Source organism: Sciurus vulgaris, assembly GCF_902686455.1.
Source record: "Sciurus vulgaris genome assembly, chromosome: 5".
Lineage (NCBI taxonomy): Eukaryota > Metazoa > Chordata > Mammalia > Rodentia > Sciuridae > Sciurus > Sciurus vulgaris.
In genome coordinates, this window is record NC_136465.1 from 52,772,406 (window position 1) to 52,792,878 (window position 20,473).

The 20,473-nt window shown below is 44.0% G+C and overlaps 1 protein-coding gene across 3 annotated transcripts in view; it reads left to right on the top strand.

Annotated features, from left to right (window-relative positions):
- The first annotated feature begins 290 nt into the window (after window positions 1-290).
- Window positions 291-20,473, top strand: part of ZMAT4 (zinc finger matrin-type 4) — a 451,010-nt gene continuing 430,827 nt past the window's right edge. For all 3 annotated transcript variants that reach the window (XM_079142182.1, XM_079142183.1, XM_079142184.1), the window contains exon 1: window positions 291-414. The gene's annotated coding sequence lies outside the window, so the exon portion shown is untranslated. The remainder of the gene's footprint in view (window positions 415-20,473) is intronic.

Here is a 20,473-nt window from a genome sequence, read left to right on the forward strand (position 1 = left end):
CTCTTTCTCCCCCAACCCCCACCTTTTCCTACTCTTCTCCCATCCCTCCACTGGACTCCCAGTTCTGCCCCCACGCCGGGCCAGAGAGAGCCTTACAGGTTGTCAATGAAACATGGAATTATTTCCTTTGATGGCTTAGATAATAGTAGGAGCCAAAGCAATGAGTGAGGTCGGCTGAGACCAATGCAGTCCTGCCCGGGACTGGAGAGCCAATCGCAAGAGCAGAGGGCGGGGCGTCGGCGCCAGCAGATAATTGCTAAGTGCATCGCTAGCACAGTTGGTCCGAGCTGCTGAAAGGTCTGGTCGCAGAGACAGAAACGCGTAATCCTCGCGTGCTCCATCCCGACAGCATCCTTCCACCGCTCCGCAGGGCAGCGAGCCTCTAGGCAGCAGCCCCTCTGCTCCGCGGAAAAGGTACCTCTGCCTGCGTCCCGGGGGTTGCCGTTCCTGCATGTCCGTTCTCAGTGGCTTGCAGTTTAGCAGAGGTGCAGGGATTGCAGAAAGAAAAGTTTAGGGGAGGAAATGTGACAAAGGTGGTAATTCACTGTCTTTTGTTGGGAGGAAAACAAGTCGACAATTTGGAAAACTTCTGCGCTGTCAGGAACTGGGCTTGTTTACTACTCTTAATTAACTGCACTCAGGTCTGTGGGAATCAGTCGGTCTTAGGCTAGGGGGCCTGCAGGGTTCAGGTGTAGACTCCGGTTTGTTGGGTGAAGGAAGCTAGACCCCAGGTTGTGCAGTCTCCTGGCCCCCAGGACGATTCTGTGACCCATCACTGGAAGGATGGTTCTGATAAATGTGATTGGTTGGTTGGGTTTTCTGCTATAGGGTCTGCCCCATCTTCATTACCTTGATCCGCCTTCCCAAAACTATTGTGACCTTCAAGTCAAGTCCTTTCTCAAACTTCTGTCTCCTTCTCCTTCTGCCCCTTGCCTGCTCTGTCTTCATTCATTTTATTTCATGGGAGAAGACATTTCCTGGGGTGTGGGGGCCCGTCCAGTTTGACCCGGTGAACATCTGCGTGTCACACAACTTGGTGAGAAACCAACACAATCTTTGTCAGAGAAAGAGGAATCACTTCATTAATTAGCTCCCAGAAACTCTGGTAGACTTTCCAGATTTGGTGTGTCCCGAAAAAATGGGGATGGAGCTAAATTTTATCCCATGTGTGTCTTACATCCTTACCAGAGAAGTGTCCATCCTTGAGCATCCAGACAGCTCTGGGAGCTCAGGCTGGTGGGAGGGACAAGTGGTTCAGGGCTGCCTCTTTATAGGTGTGCAGATTGTTTAGGTACGCAGGTGCGTTTGTGGCAGAAAGATGGTGCTGAAGTCACCATCCACACTGCTGCTAGTAACTGCTGTTCAGGAAGAAAAGCTGACCATGGCAGGGAGCTGGTTCAGCCCTGCATCATCTCTGAGCATTCTACATTGTAGGACCATAAGGGCCTCCCTTGCTCTGAGACCTACTTTGGGTTCTATGGAAAACTCCTTTTCTCCAGCATCTGCCAGGGGGAGATGTTAGGAAAGTGAACCTTTACAAAGTGGTGTCCCTGTGCGGGAGAAGGTGATGAACTTGGACTTGAACTTCTTTTCTGCGTTTGTGCACACAGCTCCTTTTTTCATGCCGCACAGCTCTTTACCAGGTATGCCCTCCATCATACCTGATGGATACTCTGAAGTGGTCAGGCTCTGCCTAATATTACAAGTCTGCAAGCCTTCGAAGGGGAGGGTTCAGGTGAGTTTTCTTCTTCTGATTTCTGTCCTGGACTTGAAGTTGGGGAGTCCTGGCAAGAGAATATTCTGGGAGGGACTTTCCAGCAACACTTCTCCCTTATGAACACCTCCAGCCAAGGTGCAGATGACAGTGTCAGTTCTCCAAGCTCTACAAATCACTTTCACCTTTTAAATTCTTATTTCCTTTCAACACCTGCACACAACAGGTTCTCCTCACCTCCTTTAGATAGCTCTTCTGGGTGGGAACTGTTAGTATGGAAGCTCTACTCACAATGGTTTTAAAAAATAGCTGCCTGACTTTTTGTTGTGGGTCAGGATGCAGTCAGCTTTCTCTTCTGCACATGCCCTCTGACAGTAAACAAAACCAACTTGCAGCCCTGCATAGTGTGATTCCTTTGTGTTCCGGGGGACCTGGAGTGGAAACTGAAATCTGTTCCAGGACTTTGTCCTTTGTGGTCTGTTTAGGGCATGTGACCACCCCCCCAAAGGGAGCCCAGAAAAGGCAACATCCAGCCCATTGGGGGTCTTGACTGCAGACCTCTTGGTTTTCATGAAGACAGTAATAAATTAGAATATGCTTTTGAGTTTGAGGGGTGTCTAGGACCAGAAAGCAGGAGCAAAACCAGAACCAGTGACCCCTTCAATTGATGCTGATCTGCAGGATCCTATCGTGATAGAGAACATTAAAAGTAAGGCATTTAAAACAGCTCCTGAGTGGTGACTCATACACAGAGGAAAAAGACTGGGCTGCGGGGAGAGAGCAGAGGGAGGTTTGAAAAGTACAAGTGGGACACGCTGGAGGAGCACTTGCTTTTTCTCCCTTTCCCTCCTCCTCATTCCTTTTCCTTGTATTTCCCCATTTGGAACAGAGATCATTAAAATAACAACTTAAACGCTAAAAAAAAAAATACACACACACACACACACACACACACACACACACACACACACATGTATATATTTAGAAACTGAAGAATAATTGACAAAACATAAAACACCATCATAGCAGCTTCACCTGGGGTAGGTTGGGGTGTGAAAACCAGGATCCTGTGCCTCTGCTGTGATCCAGTTTGGAGAATTTAATTGCTGGTGTTTGGCTGATTAACTCCTTGTGAAGCTGGGTGCCTGTTTGTATATGAAGGGACTGACTGATGTTCAGGAAATTAAATTTGTTACTTGTCATTTCATCCAACGTGATAGCTTTAGTCAGGACCCTGCATATAAGCAACATCCAGAAATCCAGCATTTTCTCTGTTCTCCGACTGGCCCAGCCGGGATTTCTCTCATTTGGCCACTGTGGTGTGGAGAGGTTGCATCTTCCTGCTTTTCCAAGATTTACCTGGCAAGTAAAATTCTCATCCCTACTTTCCTGACCTTCTATCTTTGTCATCCTTTCTGTCATCTCTTTTCATCCTACACACATCAATAAATAATCTCTTTGCCAACCCGATTTGATCTTGTCATTTTGTGCCAATTTTGCTGTTAAAGAAAACTGTCCCCTGAATAAGATGGAAAACATATTGTAATTTTTTTTTTTTTTTTTTTTTATCAGAAAAGTGCCTTTTTGTCTTCTCTTTTAAAATCTAATTTTGTGGTTTTGGGGAAATCAAATAAGCACATTTATTGGGTTAGGTGTTTTGGTAAATGCTATCACAGTGTTTCCTTTTTCTTTTGTGGATGTCTGAGTCCCCCAGTTATCCTCAGGGAGGGTGTGTCTGGAGATTTCAGTCTGGAACATCCCTGAAAGTTGATGAGATTGGAGCACAATGTGCTCCTATTTATTCAAAATGGGGAAAAGGCTGTTTTGAAATCTAGGCTCTGAAATGTATTCAGCACACTTTGGTATTGTCCCCCTCCATGCTTCACTTAGGAAAATTTTGTGGGCATATTTTTAAGCAAAGAGTTCATCTGACTCATGCTTCCTTATATTCACATCCCCCTTCCTTTCACCTTGATGCAGGTATATGAAGAATCTTACTCAGTCTTACACCTCTCTTTCTTCCTTCCCTTCTGGTTCTTCCTTCCTGTCATTTAAGAGCACCATCAGGTTGAGATTTACTTTTGGGTGCCCTGCTTGCCTTACTTGGGGAAAGAGTTAAGCAGAATACTTTAGGGAATCTGGAATATTTATGGGAGCCAGCCCTGTGGGAGCTATAAGGTCATCCTTTCACCAAGTTCAGTTCTACTGCAGACCTTGCAAGAACACCTGGGGCCTCACAGGTGACCTGTGTGAGGCAGACAGGGCAGATGTGTCTGAGTCTAGGAGATTCCCACCAGGCATAAGGTCCTGCTGCTCCAACCTCCTGAGACCTACCTCCTCCCACAGCCCCACGTACAGCCCTGACTGACCTTGGAATCATTAGCAAACAGCCTGTCATTCTCTCAGGTTCTTTTTTCTTTGTTTTCTTGTCACCTTAAATCTATCAATAGTTGAAAAAGATTAACTCTATTCATTCATACTAAGGTGTGAAGAGTGAACAGTATTGCCAATTACAGAGGTATTAGGAATGTTTTTAATTTTAAAATTTTAAAAATTTTTTGATGCTGGGGATTAAGCCAAGGGCCCACTCATGCTGCGCAAGTGTTCTACCACTGAGCTACACCCCCAGTCCAGTATTTGAATTTTTCATGGAAATCAAAGATGTGCATAGTAGAATTTCAGACATCTGCTAGTGGGAAGATGGGAGATGTGGCCCCTTGCTTTTCAATTAAAGTTAGTTCTGCTTTTACCTGCATTGACGACACACTGTGGCCATTCAGGGCTTTGTAGCAGTATTTGGTGTCTTGTGCCTGGTGCCTGATCCCTTAGTCTTGACCTTGGGCACTAAATTTATTTACCCTTTCTGACTTTCAGTTTCCTTCTATGTATAAAGCCAGGGCCTTGAACCATTTTCTCATTGTGCTCTGACCTTCTCTCTCAATCTTGCTGTAGAGTCCTACATCTTGCTGTGGATTCCACGGCTCTAGAAAGAGGTGGAGCTTGCAGAGCTACCTTCAGTGTGGGCCACAGTGACCGGCGATACTTTCCGAGTTAGAATCTATGAAGGCAGGTCGGGAGGAATGGTGTATGTTATGCCAGAAGAAAAACAGGCTGAGGGGTGATGTCATAACTGATTTTGGTTTAGGAGGGGATGTTATATGGAGGATGGCGACCAGCTGTTCTCCATCTCCAGTAAGGATTGAACGAGAGAAAATAGACAGAAATTGCAGCAGATGGACTTAGATTAGGTATGAGGAAGAATTTTCCATCAGCAAGAGTTTTTAAAAAGGGAAGGTTGTGGAGCCTCTGTGATGATGATCTTTAGGAAGTGGATAAACTAGAGGTTTTAGTTGGAGGAGGAGTCAGAGGACCATGAGGAGGCAGGGGCTAGAGTCTGGGGATCCATGCCCTCTCCCAAAGAGGTTTTCTCCAAAACCTTACCCTTGCTCTGGGCCTATTGAAGTGGTTGAAAATCGAAGCCCCCTGGGTGAGTAAGAAGGGAATACAGTCAACCTGTGTTCCCCTCACCCCCAGGCATTGCTGCCATCGTGATGGGCAGATCCTGTTGGTTGTTTGGGGAGCTCCCGTCAAATCTAATCATTAATTTCCAGAGGTGGCAAATAAGGCCCAGAGAGATAAGAGGCTTTGATGTTGTCACACAGTAAGCTGGTGGCAGAACCAGGACCAGAATCAAGGTTCACCATCTCCCAAGTCAGTGTTATTTTTTTCATAGCTCATTTCCTTTTTGTTTCCAAATTGAATAAACCATTTGCTTTTTCTGGGCTCCTAATTTCTTTCTAACCAAGTGGCAGAGATAGGGACACCTACAGTTAAGCAGTATTTATTGAGTGCCCATTTCTAACGCTGTGTACTCTAAATTCTCTGATATATGCAGCAAACTCTTCAGTCTCCAGTCATTGGTTGGGAGGGGGTTGGCGAGCCATGAAATATATTTAATCTGAATTTTTAAGCATTGAATAAATGAAATGAGAGAGGCCCATGGAATGGGCTATGCCCTGGTTAAGCCACTTCACCTATTACCTTTAATAAACAGAACAAATGATGAACTTTAGGGGAGGGTAGAGGGACAGTCCAGGGAAAGGTGTAGCCTGCAGCTCCTGGGGGTGGGCTATGACAGGGCTCAAAGTCTGGCCCTGGGAGGGATCAGGATGGAGCCTAACACTCCTCCAAATGAGGCTTTGCTTCCTTGTGGGCTGAACTACATAGAAAGCAAGAAGAATTGTTGATATGAGCACCACAAAATAAATCTGGAATTAGTAAGTGCATGCATATAGTTGTTGAGCAAAATGAGGACAATGACCAGGTTTGTGCTGTGCTAGGGCAGCATGGAATGGGCAGCAAGTGCCTGGCAGGGCAGGCATAGCCCTTTGATACCCACAGGCTGCTGACATCTCTCCACACTAACAAAGCTATCTGGGGTCTTTCAGCTGAGCACTGAGGTGGGCATGAGGGGGCCTACCAGAAAGAAGATGTGGTCCTTCTCCTGTAAGATGTTGCAGGGCAAGTCCCTCAGCTCCAGAGACAGCAGGGCAGAGTGTCTGTCCAGAGAATGGCCACAATGGAAAATGTAGCAGATCACAAAGGAGAAAAGGTCCAGTGGACACCAAGTGCTAACTGGCTGACCAACCTGCCTGGATGCCAGGATAGGAGATGGGCTTGAAGAAAAGAGAGCTATTGGGAAGATGAAGAGGAAGGAAGAGGGATGGGTTAGCACAGAAAAGGCACAAAACCACAGGAATGTGAAGCTTGGCTGCAGAGGGTAAAGTTGCCCACCAGCCACAAAGAGAATCTTCAGTAATACATCAGAGAGAAAGGCCAGGGTACCAGTTCACGGTGCTTTCACCATGTGTCCTTGTCATTCAGAATGATGTTCAGTTGAGTTCACACTTGTGTCCTCAATTTTGATGCTATGGACTATACTCAAAGACAGTAAGTGGTATTAAGTGTAATAGAGATGTGACCTGAATGCAGGGTTCAGGGTGAGTGTCCTTATTTGGGGTGGTCAGAGGAGGCCTCCTGGAGGTGGGTGGGGAGGGGAGGGAAAGAGGGGTGTCATGTTTGCAAGACTCAGAAGCATGAGACTGGATGATGAGTTAGTGATAATCAAGAGTTGCTGAATCTGAACATATGAGATGTTTGGGGTAAGGGTTAGGTGCAGGTGCTTGCTGTGGGGTGTGTGGTCATATACAATTAGCCAAATCAAGGAGTGGAAAAGTTTTAGGCAGGAAATGACATGGTCACCTTTGGATTTAGGAACAACAATCTCAGTAGTTTCCACGTGAAGAGTAGGTGTGAGGCTTGGAAGGGGCAATAAAGAAGGGCCCAGCCTGGGACAGAGAGGTCTCTTCAGAAGTAATTTGCTGCTGTCCAGATGAGAAATGAAGAGGGCCCGAAGGAAGACCTCGGCAACAGGGAAAAAAGGGGCAGCATCAAAGGGCGAGACTCTGACTTCTTAAGTTACACTAGATCAGGCAAAAATAAAGAGGAATTATTCATCCTTGGGAGGAGAAGCTGACAGGTGACAAGGAAGGTCACACTGTTATATAAGACAGCAGCATCCCCAAGGAAGATGGGATGAGAGGAAATGGGATTAAACTACAGGAAAAGGATATAAGTGAGACATTTGAATTAATGCTTTAATGGAAGGGATTGTTAAACATGGGGACAGGGTCACCAAAGGAGGTGCTGAACTAATTTTCTTTTTCTGCAGTCTTAAAAAAAAGCAGTCTCTTCTCTGATAAAAAAAAAAAAAGAAGAAGAAGAAAAAAAACAAAGTAGGCAAAGAATGTGAATAGGTAGTCCAAACACATATACGAGAAAATAAGTGGCCAGAACATTATGTAAAAGTGTCCAGCCTCGTTTCTAGCTAACATGTAAAATTAAAACCAAGATATCATTATCCACCCAGCCAAAATGAAAAATGATAATATCCTACCCAGAGTTGTTAAGAGTGTTGTTGGGAGTGGACGTTTTTAGACTTAGCTGGTGGGAAGATAATTTGCAAACATGGGAGACGTGTCTCAAAAATATATATCCTTTGAACCAGTAAGCAATTCTTCTTCTAGGAATTTATCCTAAGGAAATAATCAGAGATGTGCAAAACAGTTCTAATCAAGGGTACTCCTTTCAGCATTATTCATTATAACAAAACATTGCATGGGGGGGATTAATTAAATCTAATATGGTTCATCCATAAAATGGAAATCAAGGAAGCTATTAAAATTACATTGAATAATATATAAGACTATGGGAACATGCTAATAATATATAGTAAGCAAAGATTTAAAAGTAAATAGAGTGTAATTGCAATTAAAATAAAAGGTATGTGAATTCCTGAAAAATGAAATGGAATACAATATATCAAAATCTTAACAGTGACTACTGCTGGGATTTAAAGAAACACACGATTTTTAATTCTTTTCTATATTTTTGCATTTCCCAATTTCCTACAGGAAACATGTTATTTTGCAAATCAGAAAGCATGCTTTTTAAATCAGCCATTCCAAGCACAAATGTTCAAGTGGTGACTATACATGACAATGTGTTAGGTGTGATGTTTTTCAGTAAAGTGAGTAAGTTCAGCCCTGTGTCTTCAGTCCATTTGGTGAGATAAGATAAACATGCTCATGAAATCCAGCAAGTTCTGCCCTGCATCATCAGTGAGTGCTAGACATCTGCATCTCTGAACAGAGCGTAGTCACTGTGGGCTCGGGTATCCTCATTCTTCCTCCTCTCCCCAGTCACTCAGTCCTCCCACAAGGCCCCTCACTTACAATGGTCATTCTGATCTTAGCATTTCCAGTAGTGTGTTTTCATGCTCATTTCACAGACAGAGAAGCTGAGGTTCAGAGAGACTCTGACTTGAGCAACTCATGAAGATAGATAGAGAGTGGCATTGCTAGGTATGAAACCAAGGAACATTGGTACCAGATGCCCTGCTCTTTACTTAGTTGACTGTTCTGTGCGCCTGCATGTGCCCCTGGGATGGGGAGGGCTGATAGATTTCCACAGGAAGATGTGGTGACGTTCTTTCCTCCTCCTTAACATGAAATCAATGTGCTGACAGTTATCACATTTAGAGCAGGGGTTTTGGGTGCTGAGGGTTCTCCAGAGGCCACCCTCTGTCTTTGGCTCCTCCTGACTGTCTCATTTGTTACTGCTTTTTTGGAATGTGTGTTGCTTTCCTCTGTGGGTTCCTTTGTTGCATAAACTGGGCATCCTGAGACAGCCTGCTCGGGCTGGAAGTCACAGCTGGCTGACTCCATGATGTGTGCTGGAGCCACATGGGGGCTCTGAGGCACCTTACAGCAGCAGGGCAGGTGGTGGCTCTGATGGACATACCCTTGGGGTTTTCATGGGTTTAATTGGGAAAAGTAGACAGGCCTGCTGGAAGGTATTGCAGGATGAGGAGGGGTATGGGCTGCACAGATGATTTACCGCTCTATTTATTTTAATAAGAACTCAAATTTGTTTGGTGTTTTAGTTTCACAAGCTTGAGAGGTGGGTGGGGAAAGGGTCGCTATCCCCATTTTGCAGAGGAGGAAGTTGATACCACAAAAGCAAAAGGCATTCATCTTAGTTTGTAAAGGCAGCAGGCACAAGTGCCAGGCCTGGAAAGAGCTAGATTTTCTGCCTGCAAATATCACTCCATCTTATAATCAGCAAGGATCTCACTGGCCCATGGTTCTGGATGAAGGAGGGGTGTGTAATAGTGCTTTGTGTGCCCCTAGCCACTACTTGGGAATTAACAGCAGCACGCACGTGATGACTTTAGGTACAAGGGTGTGTTCAGCTGAGTCCTATGATGTGAGGCTGATAGACGTGAATGTCAGTGAGGGTGAGAGTAGTCTCAGAAGGCTCATGGAGGCAGAGGGTTCTGAACCCTGAGCACTGAAGTGTGAGGGACATTATGAAAGTGAATGGACATCTGGAACGAAGTGCACCAGACATCTTTGGCAGCTGAGGGGCTGAGGGGCTCTGTCAGGGTGAGGGTGAGAGGTGCCATGAGTGTCCCATTATTTTAGGCTTCACTCCATTCTCAGAGATTTCTTCTGTTCAGTAGACTCAGGACAATGTGGCTGTGAGAGGAGTGAAGAGAGGAGTTACTAGAGGCAGGGGAGATGGACTTGTGGGTCTCGTAGGTTCTTGTTCCCTTCTCCTGTCTCCCTGTATTTCTGTCGAAAATGCAGTTGCCGTGCAGACTTAGAGTCAATAGCAAGGAGATGGCTGCTATTCAGCTAGCCCTTCTTTCCCTTTCTGGATTTCTAAAATGTGCAACAAAGGAGGAAAATCTGAGACAATAATAAAAAGGAAAAACTAATGGGAGTAGAGTGGACAGTAAGTGGGGAACCCCAAAGGGAGGTTTAGACGTGAGAGAATGACGGCACATCGAGAAACCTAAATTAACCTCTTTTAAAGATATATGTTGTAGACTCTAAGTGTGATAATACACAAATAAAAAAGAAAGAAAAAGAGCCCCAGGTTGCCCTTTGATTTTAGTTTTTTATACATTTGGTCATCACTCTCAGGAAACAGACACAGAGTGGTTAAAACTCGCCAAGGTAACGCTGCCAGAGAGTGGCAGATTCATAGCCCCTGCTATGAACCCCAGCCAGCTCCTTGTCCTGTGTCTGTGACCAGAATTCCTACTTTGGTGACTATGAGGCCCCGGAGGGACGTGAGAATGAGGTAGGGCCAGGGGTATTACCCAGTCTGTTTCCAGAGAAGCTGCTTCTTTGTTCTGCCTCACCTGATCACCAGGAGGCCCTGCAGAAGGGTCTGAACTTGTAGTTCCAGACACTGGATTGCCTCAATCCATTCCCTGGGACAGGTTAGCAAGGGATATCACTGGTTCCAGAGCCATATAAATCTTGGGATGTGGCCCTATTCTCTGATTTCTTCATAATGCAAGCAACGTGCTTCTCTTCCACATCCTTCAGTTTCCTTAATAGGAGACACAAGCTTCTGACAGTTTATGAATTCATTTATTCACTGCTAGAAATTGAGAATCAATAGGCATGCTTCCAAGGTTTGAGAATCCAGCAGTGGGCAAAACTGACCCAGGTCCCATCCTCGCTGAGCTTAGATTCTAGTTGGGGAGACAGATGGCAACCACATAAGAAAACATGTCTGAGGGCCAATTCATGCAGAAAAATGGAGAAAAACGAACCTGAGCAGGGGAACAGAAACAGTGCATAGGCAATGGTGTGTCCAGGAGGGCCTTGCTTATGAATAATAACTGAGGTAGAGACTTGAAGGCTGTAGAGGCTGGTCCATAGGGATATTTGGGGAACCAGTGGTTCAGGTCAGGAAAGTCCCTAAAGCTGGAGACACTGTGTGCTTCCTTAAATCCCTGGAAAGTTTTGAGCCATAGAGTAATAGTATATGATGTGGAAGGATTCCTCTGGCTGACACACTGAGAGCACACTGTAGGAGTGTCATGTGCAGGCAGAGAACAGCCAGGAGATGCGGATCCTGGGGGCTTAGATTAAGGCAGTGATCAAATTCTGTATATGTATTGATGGGGGACCTGGTAGGATTTGCTGATGGGTAAATGCTGGCTTGGAGAGCAGAGTTCAAGAATGTTTGGTATGAGATGGAAAAGACTGTAGAAGGCGTAAATGGGCATGGGGGCAGGGAGGAACAGGAAATGAGGAGTTTGTTTTTGGAGGTATAAAACAACCAAGCAAAATGTCCACTGGAGTGTGGAGTTATGGGTCTGGAGTTCAGAGAAGAAGTCAAGGCTAGAGAAAAACTTTGGGGTCACTGGTGCATCAGATATAAAGTCATGAGGTCAAATGAGATTACTCCCTAGAGTGAGTGTAGGTATAGAGGAGGTAGAAAGACTGAGCTCTGAGATCTGCAGTATTTATAGATTTAGGAAAGGGGCTGGCAAACTTTTTCTTAAAGAGCCAGATAATAAATATTTTATATTTTGCAGGTCATATGGTGTTTGATGCAACTGTTCAACTTTGCTATTGTAGCACAAAAGCAGCCAAAGATAATGTAGAAAAGAATGAGCATGGCTGTGTTCCAATAAAACTTTATTCACAAGCCAGACAACTGGGAGATAGATGCCCCTGACCCAACACAGAAGGAGAGGGACAGAGATATGACAAAAGAGTATTCTGACTCCCTAAATCAAAATTAAAAGGTTTCTGCCAATGCTATGACTTGAGCTTTTCACTGAAAGAGGGGCTTTCTAAATTCAGAAGAGTTATGACTGAATTAATAAGGCCAAGATGAGGGTATGAATGCAAAGTCCTTAAAAAATAGTCTGGTAGATTCCTGCAGACCTGGGGCTGCCTACTACTGTGTATTACTGCATTCTAAATAAACAGAATAAATAAATAAATAAAAAAGAATGCCAGGAATTATTAATTACTTTCAGAAACCATACAGGTGGGAAAACCACAGGTGGCCTGGGTTTCTTGGGGAATTCAAGGGTAGCTGCTATACTTTTTTCTCCCCCTCCCCCCATAAAACTTTTTTTTTTTAAATTGATACTTAAAAGAAAACATTTTTCTATTAGACAGGAGTGGGGAGTAAGATGAAGATTATCTTCTCTGATATTTAGCTTAAAGTTTTTTCCTAGAGAGAGAAGGAAATTACTCAAGGTAAGGGTGAAACTCAAGAGTTGGAGCTGGGTCCTCTTCTCTTTCTTGCTGATGTCTAGGAGGAAGTGAGAACCGAAGGAGACAAGAAGAGGATTTGCTTCTACATTTCAGGCAATCTGGGAAGAGGGAAATGCTGGTATGGACTATGAAGACATAGCTCACTTCTTTGTTCTGTGTCTATAGGGGGTAAAAAAAAAAAGGAAAACAGTGAGAACTAGTTGGATTGGAAGGAAGGAACATGAGTTGGGGCTTTTATGAAAGAGAATAATCTAAGAGCATGCCTTCACCAGGCAAGCTGGCCTGGGACTTTGTGCAGGGGCCACTGTGTTGTGGCCGAGGAGGGAACTGCAGCTCCCCGGAGTGGTGTGTCTCTCAGGGAGCTTCCAAAGAGTGCCAAGTGACCTGCTTATGTCAATGTACCATCAGTTCAGTCCCAGTAGAGGGATGGCTGTGACCCATGATTGATCCTGGGTTTAAGTTTTTTGGAAAGGGGTCTCTTCTTGGATTGCAAAGGGTCTAACACATTGTTTTCATATTTCAGTTGAGTTTGTCATGGGAGTAATAAAGACAATGAGGAGTTTGTGGATCAAGTTGGAGGATTTAGCCGTCTTTTCTCCAAATCTTATTCCTGAGGGGTCTTTTTGAGATAAAACATAGGATAGGGAAGAACAAAGATGTAGATACTCAGAGTTTATTTAAGCCAAGGTAATGCCACAGACCTGGCTCAGATAGACAGGTGACTTCTCCAAACCTTAGTTTCCCCAGCTCAAAAATACCTGATACTGGCCAAAAGGTTCGTTTTAGAGGTTAAATGGGGTGTCAGATGTAAAGTATTTAGCATAGTGCCCATAATATAGAAAACACTCACAGATCTAGGGTAAGTCATGAAAGTGATGAGGTAGTGGGGAGTGGTTTCTATCTTAGAATGGTCTAGACTCATGGGCTGATCATTGATTCTGCTTGGAGATCCTGGAGTATTAGTGAAAGAAACGACTGAAATACCTGTTTTCATGATTCAAAGCTCAGGCTGGTCAAGGTTTTTGCATTCTTTGGAAGACACGAGAGAGGAACAAAGTAGAGCTGCCAAATAGTGTAGCACCTTCAAAAAATAAATCCTGGGGAGGAAACTCTGAAAGCTGCAAGAACCATAATATTGAGAGAGATTTAAAGGGAACCAGGAATTCCTGCAATGCTTAGAACAGCAGGAACATAGATTTCTCATACTAATCAAGTGATTTGTGGGAAAATCCTATCCATCCCCTTACCTGAGCTGAATCAAGCAAATGATCAGCTGTGAGTTGCAGAGTGAGCTCTGAAGCAGGCGCAAGGCTGGTTTATGATCCTGCGGAACTTTTCTGCGGTACAATTTCCTGGGCAAGCAGGTGACTTCTAAGCAAAGAAATGCCCTCAGTCCTGGCCTCCCTTTGGCTCTCAGTGCAGGGCTCTGACCAGGACCAGGGTAGGGCTTCCAGGGCTCTCATCCTTTGAGATGATTCTACCTCTGGGGGTGAGAAGGGGCATGACATATTTCCTCAGGCCTCTGAGGAGTGGCTGTGATGGACAGTGGCTGGCCTGGTGATGCACTTGATCGTTATGTTGCCATAGAGCTGTCTGGTCATGAGCTGCTCCCATCTATGTTTGAAGAGAGCACATTGACTTCTAATTCTACCTCCTACAAGGAAGGAATAGATGTTCCCATAGAACAGGTCCTTGCAGGAACTGTGTTTTCAAACTGGCCCATTATTGAATCCCTTGCAGCTGTTCCTAAGGATCACATTTTTTATTGAACTGGTATTTCCAAATTGCGGTTTACAGAACTTTCAGGATACATTTAGTTCTCTCAGGAAAGATTAGGTGAAGTTCTTTAAATTCTTTTCTACTGATAGAGAAGTCACTGTGCCTCATACTTATCACTTGTAGGGAGATGGGTGGTTGTTGGGTTGAACTGAGACAACAAGGAGAGTCAGGGGTGATATGTGGATCTTGGTACCGATTAAGAGTGTCAAACTACCCCAAATGCTTGGTGGGTGCTGTGGCCCACACCTGTAATCCCAGTAACTCAGGAGGCTGAGGCAGGAGAATCACAAGTTCAAGCCCCACCAAGGCTCCTTAGTGAGACTCTGTCAAAATAAAAAGTAAGAAGGGCTGGAGATGTGGCTCAGTGGTTAGGGGCATCTGGGTTCAACTCTTTTCACGCCAAAAAAAAAAAAAAAAAATCCCAAATGCTGAGAATTGTTTTTCTACACAGAAAAATAGATTTACTCTGATTAAGAGAAAAAGAAATACGGTGACTGAAAATCTAAAACAAAATGGTTGCCTCCATGAGTATAGTACCAGAGTTGGGTGGAGTCAGGCTCAGAATCCTGGCTCTGAACGTTAGTTGTTTGACTTGGACAAGTCACTTTCCTGGGCCGTCTTTCTTCCCCTGCAGAATGAGGATGAAAGGGGGCAGCCTCACAGGGATGCAGTGTGGTGGTAAAGTGAGTTAATTCTAGTTAAGTGCTTATCACCGATTACTATTCCAATAATAACAATAATAAAGATGCTAATTAAAATGGAAATGAGATACCATTTTTCCAGCTATAAAATTATTGAAGGTTAAAAATGACATTGCTTGGTGTCATAGAGATACAGAATGGTACACTGCCCTCTTCATGGAATTGTAATTGGTACCAGTCTTTCTGGGAAATATGGCTTTCGAGGGTAAACTTTTGATTTACTTCTAGGATTTGATTCTAGGGAAATGATCAGAAATATGTGTGCACAATATCATTTACTGTGGTGCTACTTGTCTTCCTGAAAAACTAAATTCAACTTCCCCCCACAGTTGGAAATAAATAAATAAAGTTAAATAAATTATGGTACATCCATACGATGGAGTAGTAGGCTTCTGTATAAATTTATTTGAAGAATTTAATGACATGAGATAATGCTCATGAAGCTGTAAGTGAAATATCTTCTAACCTAATGGAATATATATGTGTGCAAAAACTTGCACAAAATACACCAAAATGCAAATAGAGTTTAGATGGTGAGAATAGAATGATTTTTGCTTTCTTTTAAATATTTTTTTGCTTGCAGCTTTCAAATATTTTATGGGCAGCTTTTATTGATTTTTATAACACAAAATAATAAAAATTATAGAAAGGAAATGAGATCCTGTAACCCCTGAGTGGATTATGTTCTTATGCTGTTTAGGAAAGTGTTCTTTTTTTTTGTGGATCAGACCTGGCATGGATTCCTAGCAAGCCTGGCTTTGTGTGGCCTCACCTCTTACCCCTCCGTGACCCATATGGAAGAAATAAATGTTTTGGGAATAGACCCAAACATTTTGAAATAAAGAGATAGAAGTGGGTGTGCTGTGGAGCCCATTGCTCTCTGCCCTGAAATCCATTTGCTTCCAGCAGCCCCAGACATGATAGACTCCCAACATGTTAGTCACTAACAAAGCCACAGCCAGACTGGGAACCGCTGTTCCCTCTTCTTCAGTTGTCACTGGGAAGCCAGGAAGAGGTTTTGTAAAACAAAAAAGCAGGCCTGCCTACGCAATGCTAATAGAACATGGGGGCTGGAGATGCAGGATAATGTAGGAAAACACTTAGCAAAGAAGATGGGCGTCTCCCAGGAAACAGGCCTCCTCAGCCAGCCTGCATCACTGATATGTCCTCCATGACCTGCGTGGAGATGGGGCGGCCTAGGAATTCAACATTTGTAAATTCTGTAGTGTGTTCCTTAGTGTACCAATGGAAGCAGCTATCCCACAGAGACACTTTTTTTTTTTCTTTTTTTTAAGTGACACATATCTTTTGAGGATGTGCTGCCTGTAGGGTCTTGGACTATGTGTTGGACATCCCTGTTGAATTAAACAAAGGCCTTGGTCTTCGCGGCATTTACTCTTCGAAGTTGAACCGCTTCGTTCTGATGTCTCTGTTTTCAAAATCTGGATTTAAAAAAAAAAAGATATTGGTTTTGTTGAAAGTAGGGCACACTTGCTTTAGGTCTGCAAAATATTGTAGAAATAGTAATTTTATTATTCTTTTTAGTGTCGATGTCCCAAGAGTTTTATAAGTTTAAATATCTGTCTTTAATTCATTCTTACAACATCTCTGTGAGGCTGGGCAAGAAGGGGGCATCATCTGCCTTCACTTGAGGATTTGGGGAGCAGTTTGGCCCTGCCAAAAGCTCCAGTTTAAGAAGACCCACCTCTCACCATTGATCACTGGCTGTGGGCCACGTGGAAACCCTGCACCTGGGAGCTGTTGTGTGTTTTCTGCCATCTAGCAAACTATTCATTCACTTTAGAACTTGCTTTAAACTTGAAAATACAATGGCTATTGTGTTCTTCTTTCATTACACTGGGTGCCAGAATGAGGTTCCCAGAGAGTCTCTAAGGCACAGGATTATGTTTAGCAAATGTAAATTGCAACTTTTGTGAAGATGCAGCTTTGCACTGTGGAATATGTTGTGACTTGAGCTCTTCCTTTCTGCTTTGGAATGCGCCCAGATGTTTTGCCTCTTTTAAAGCTCTGACATGACCGTGGCCAGCTCTATAAATAGCACCCCACATCAGCTATCATGCTGGCATGATTTTCTTTTTTTTTCTGCCACCCACTGAAAGTATTGGGAAAAAATTCTCCTCTCTCTCTCTCTCCTCTAGTCCCCATCCCCCATTCTCCACCCCCCCCCGTTTCTTTGTTTCTCTTTCTACACATACTATATACACATACATGCACACACATTTATAGTTATATGTCCAAATAAGTAAAAATCTTGAATGTACTTAAACCCACTGTGTTTTTATTTATTTTCTTTTTTTCATTCTTTCTTTTTGGAAAGAGGTAAAATGAAGTTAAAGAGCTTTCAACAACAAGGGAAAACGAAATGACTTTCCTAAGATTGTACTGTGTCCAGGCACAGTGCTAAATTAAATTAGTTCCTGTCATCGAGACTCACAGTAAACTAAGAGAGCAGCTTCATTAGCAACTAATCACGCGAGGCTTCCTGGGATAAAGTGTGAAAAGATACTTTTATGAGTTCCTGGGGTTTCTCCTGTTTAACCTGGAGGAACTTTAATGGCTGTTAGTTTTAGTGACACAGCCCTAGTCTGGGTAGCTGGCTTAAATAACAGGGATTCACTGTCTCAGCTTTGAAGACTGGGAGTCCAAGATCAAGGTGTCCATAGGGCCAGTTCCTTGGGAGGGCTGAGAGAAGGGTCTGTTGACTCTTTCCTTGACTTGTGAGTGGCCTTCTCAATTTGTCTCTTCATATCATCTTCCCTCTGTATGTCTTTATCATAGATGCCCTAATTTCTCTTTTTAATAAGAACACTAGTCATAATGGATTAAAGTCTACCTGCCCCAAAGATCTATCTCATTTTAATCTGATACTACTGTCAAGACCTTTTCTCCAAATAAAGTCACATACCAGAATACTCAGGGTTAGAGCTTCAACCTATGAATTCTGAGAGGACACAATTCAACCTATAACAGTCTTTTAGGTAACATTTCTAGCTTTGGGAATAACTTTCCATAAACCATCAAGATTGTCAAATTGGTAATATTTCTCTTCCTCTCCCCGCACTAGAGTTTCCAGGATCCACATTTCTGTCCATTTAATTCTGCTAACCTCACCCGCTCCACATAGCCAAACACATTCCATTTTCTGTGGAGCAAAGGAGGACACTCAGTCGCCACTCTTGGTCTGTGGCTTTATAGACACAACCTCCTCCTTCCTACTCACATCTCTGCCTCCCTGTGGTAGAGAAGTCTCCCCCCTCATCATGACCAGTGGATACCTATAAGGGAAGTTTTGGAGGAGGTCCTGTCCTCTGCCAGATGGATGCACAGATGGGCAGATCACTGGCCTCCCCTGCTCATCTACTGCCTCACTATCCTGGGTTCTGTGGGAGGAATCAGTGCTGCCTGGGGAAGAGGAGCTCACCCATCTTTTAGCTCGCAGCCTGGCCTTCACTGTCCCATCCCCATGCCCTCCCCAATGGCCTGGAATGTATCATGTTCCACACATGTACCGTTTCCCATGTTCTTCCTAAGTTAGAAATCCCCTAAGTCATAATTCATATTTTTATTGTGTGTCAGTGGCAGGTGGTGGGGGGGTGTAGGCACAACAGGCTGTATTGGTATCTAGTCTTTTTAGATACATGTTCATTAACTCCAGACTCTTCCCTCTTCCATGCTTCCCAAAGACCCTTCTTTCTCTTTAATCCTTTTCTCCATGCATTAGCATGGTCTTGCCTCTTTGGGAGGCAGTATTCATGGTATGGAGATTATAATATAGGTTAAATTCCGTGGGGGTCTTCTTTCCCAAATCCCTCGTTCCTGAAAAATAAACTTGTACGCTTCTTAGTGTCCACATGGTGGACATATTCACAGTCATCACCCTGCGCTCTGAGGACAGTGCTGGCAAGGAATAGGAGTTGGATCCAGGGACATGTTTGTGTGAGAATACATGTCTAGAAAGAGGTTTTATGTGTACTACAGGAGGTGAAACTTGCACAGGGACTCAAGTGTTCAGTTATGTCTGCCCAGGGAGAACCTGGAGTCCCCCTGTTCCCAGGAGGATCTAGAACTCCTAAGGCCAGGGACAGAGAGAAGTGAGAATTTGACTTCATCACTGGCTGCCCCAGGATGTTCTTTTGATGCTGTGGGGGTTATATTGCCATTTCCCAAGTGAGACACAAAGAAACGCAGCACATGGAAGATTGGCTGGCATGTGTGCATTTTCTTGGGACTTTCACTGACCCTCCCCTGATGTTCCAAAGATCACTACATGCTGAAGATTGGAAATCTAGTAGGAAACCAAGAAAAAGGAAGCATTTTTTTTTCCTTCCCCTGAATTATGTGTACAGTCAACGCCACCTTCTCTGGTTTTGTCTATTGGAGTAACCTAGGTCTGAAGCCACAACTGCTCTCTTCCAAGCAGCTTAGGCCAACTATTATAGTTAGGGAAGGTCTTAGCCACTGATCACAGAAAAACTGCTAAGAAATATTGCCAGTAGCCCAAACCACTCATATGCAAAAGTATAACCATCAACAAATTATGTTTTTTAAGATAGGCTTGCTTAGCTCCCCAGGGAAGGGTATGGAGATAACAGTCCCAATATCTGGGAGAAATTTGGTCATTTTTCACCTGAGGGTCAGAGGGAGGGAACACATGGGAAAAGACATGATATGTTGCTTTAGGGGACCAGTCTTCCCTAGAGTGTCAGCCATGGCTGTGAACTCAGTTGTAAGATTTTACGTGGGTGGATCATTCTAATCGCAAAGTAGGAAACTATTACAGTGAATTTAGATGTTCACTCCCACTCTGGGGATCTGCCAAGTATGCATTTTATCCATTAGTTAGCAAACCCAATTTATTCAATATTTACCAAATACTCACCTCCCCACCATCTTTAGGTGAGACCAGAATTTGACTCTTGTTCTCCCAGAAGATTCTTTTCTTCAGAAGAATCCCCAGTAGTGGTGGTACCAGCAGATGGAAGTGCTGGGCATGGTCACTAGGGATGCTGCACTGGATCAGCTGGGGTCTGCCCATGGAGGAGCACATGGGTACAGGCCTTCAAAGGGACACTCTGTGGTACTTAGATTGTGCTGAAGTCACAAAAGAACTCTATGGTATCAACTGGCTTGGCCCACAATAGCATATCGTGTGGATAAGGAGGCAGAATGCATGTCAAATGACCTGACAGCAAAGACAGATTCAGTGAGGTGCAGGAGGATGCAGTGAGCTTTCTTTCTTTTTCTTATCCTTTTTTCATTTTGGTACTGAGGAATGAACCCAGGGGCACTAAACCACTGAGTCACATTCCCAGCCTTTTTTATTCTTTATTTTGAGACAGGGGCTTACTAAGTTGCTTAGGTCCTTTCTAAGTTGATGAGGCTGGCTCTGAACTTATGATCCTCCTCCCTCAGCCTCTTGAGATAATGGGATTTCAGGTATGTCCCACTGTGCAGGGTAGCAGTGAGCATTCTGAGAAGGGGTGGTCCGTGGGTGGGTAGGCTGAAGGGTGCAACTGCAAAGAGGAGTTGAGCTAGGGTTTTATTAATCTTTTGCAAGTAAGAGATGGGAAAGAGCAAGGACCCAAGCTAAGGGAGGAGAGGTG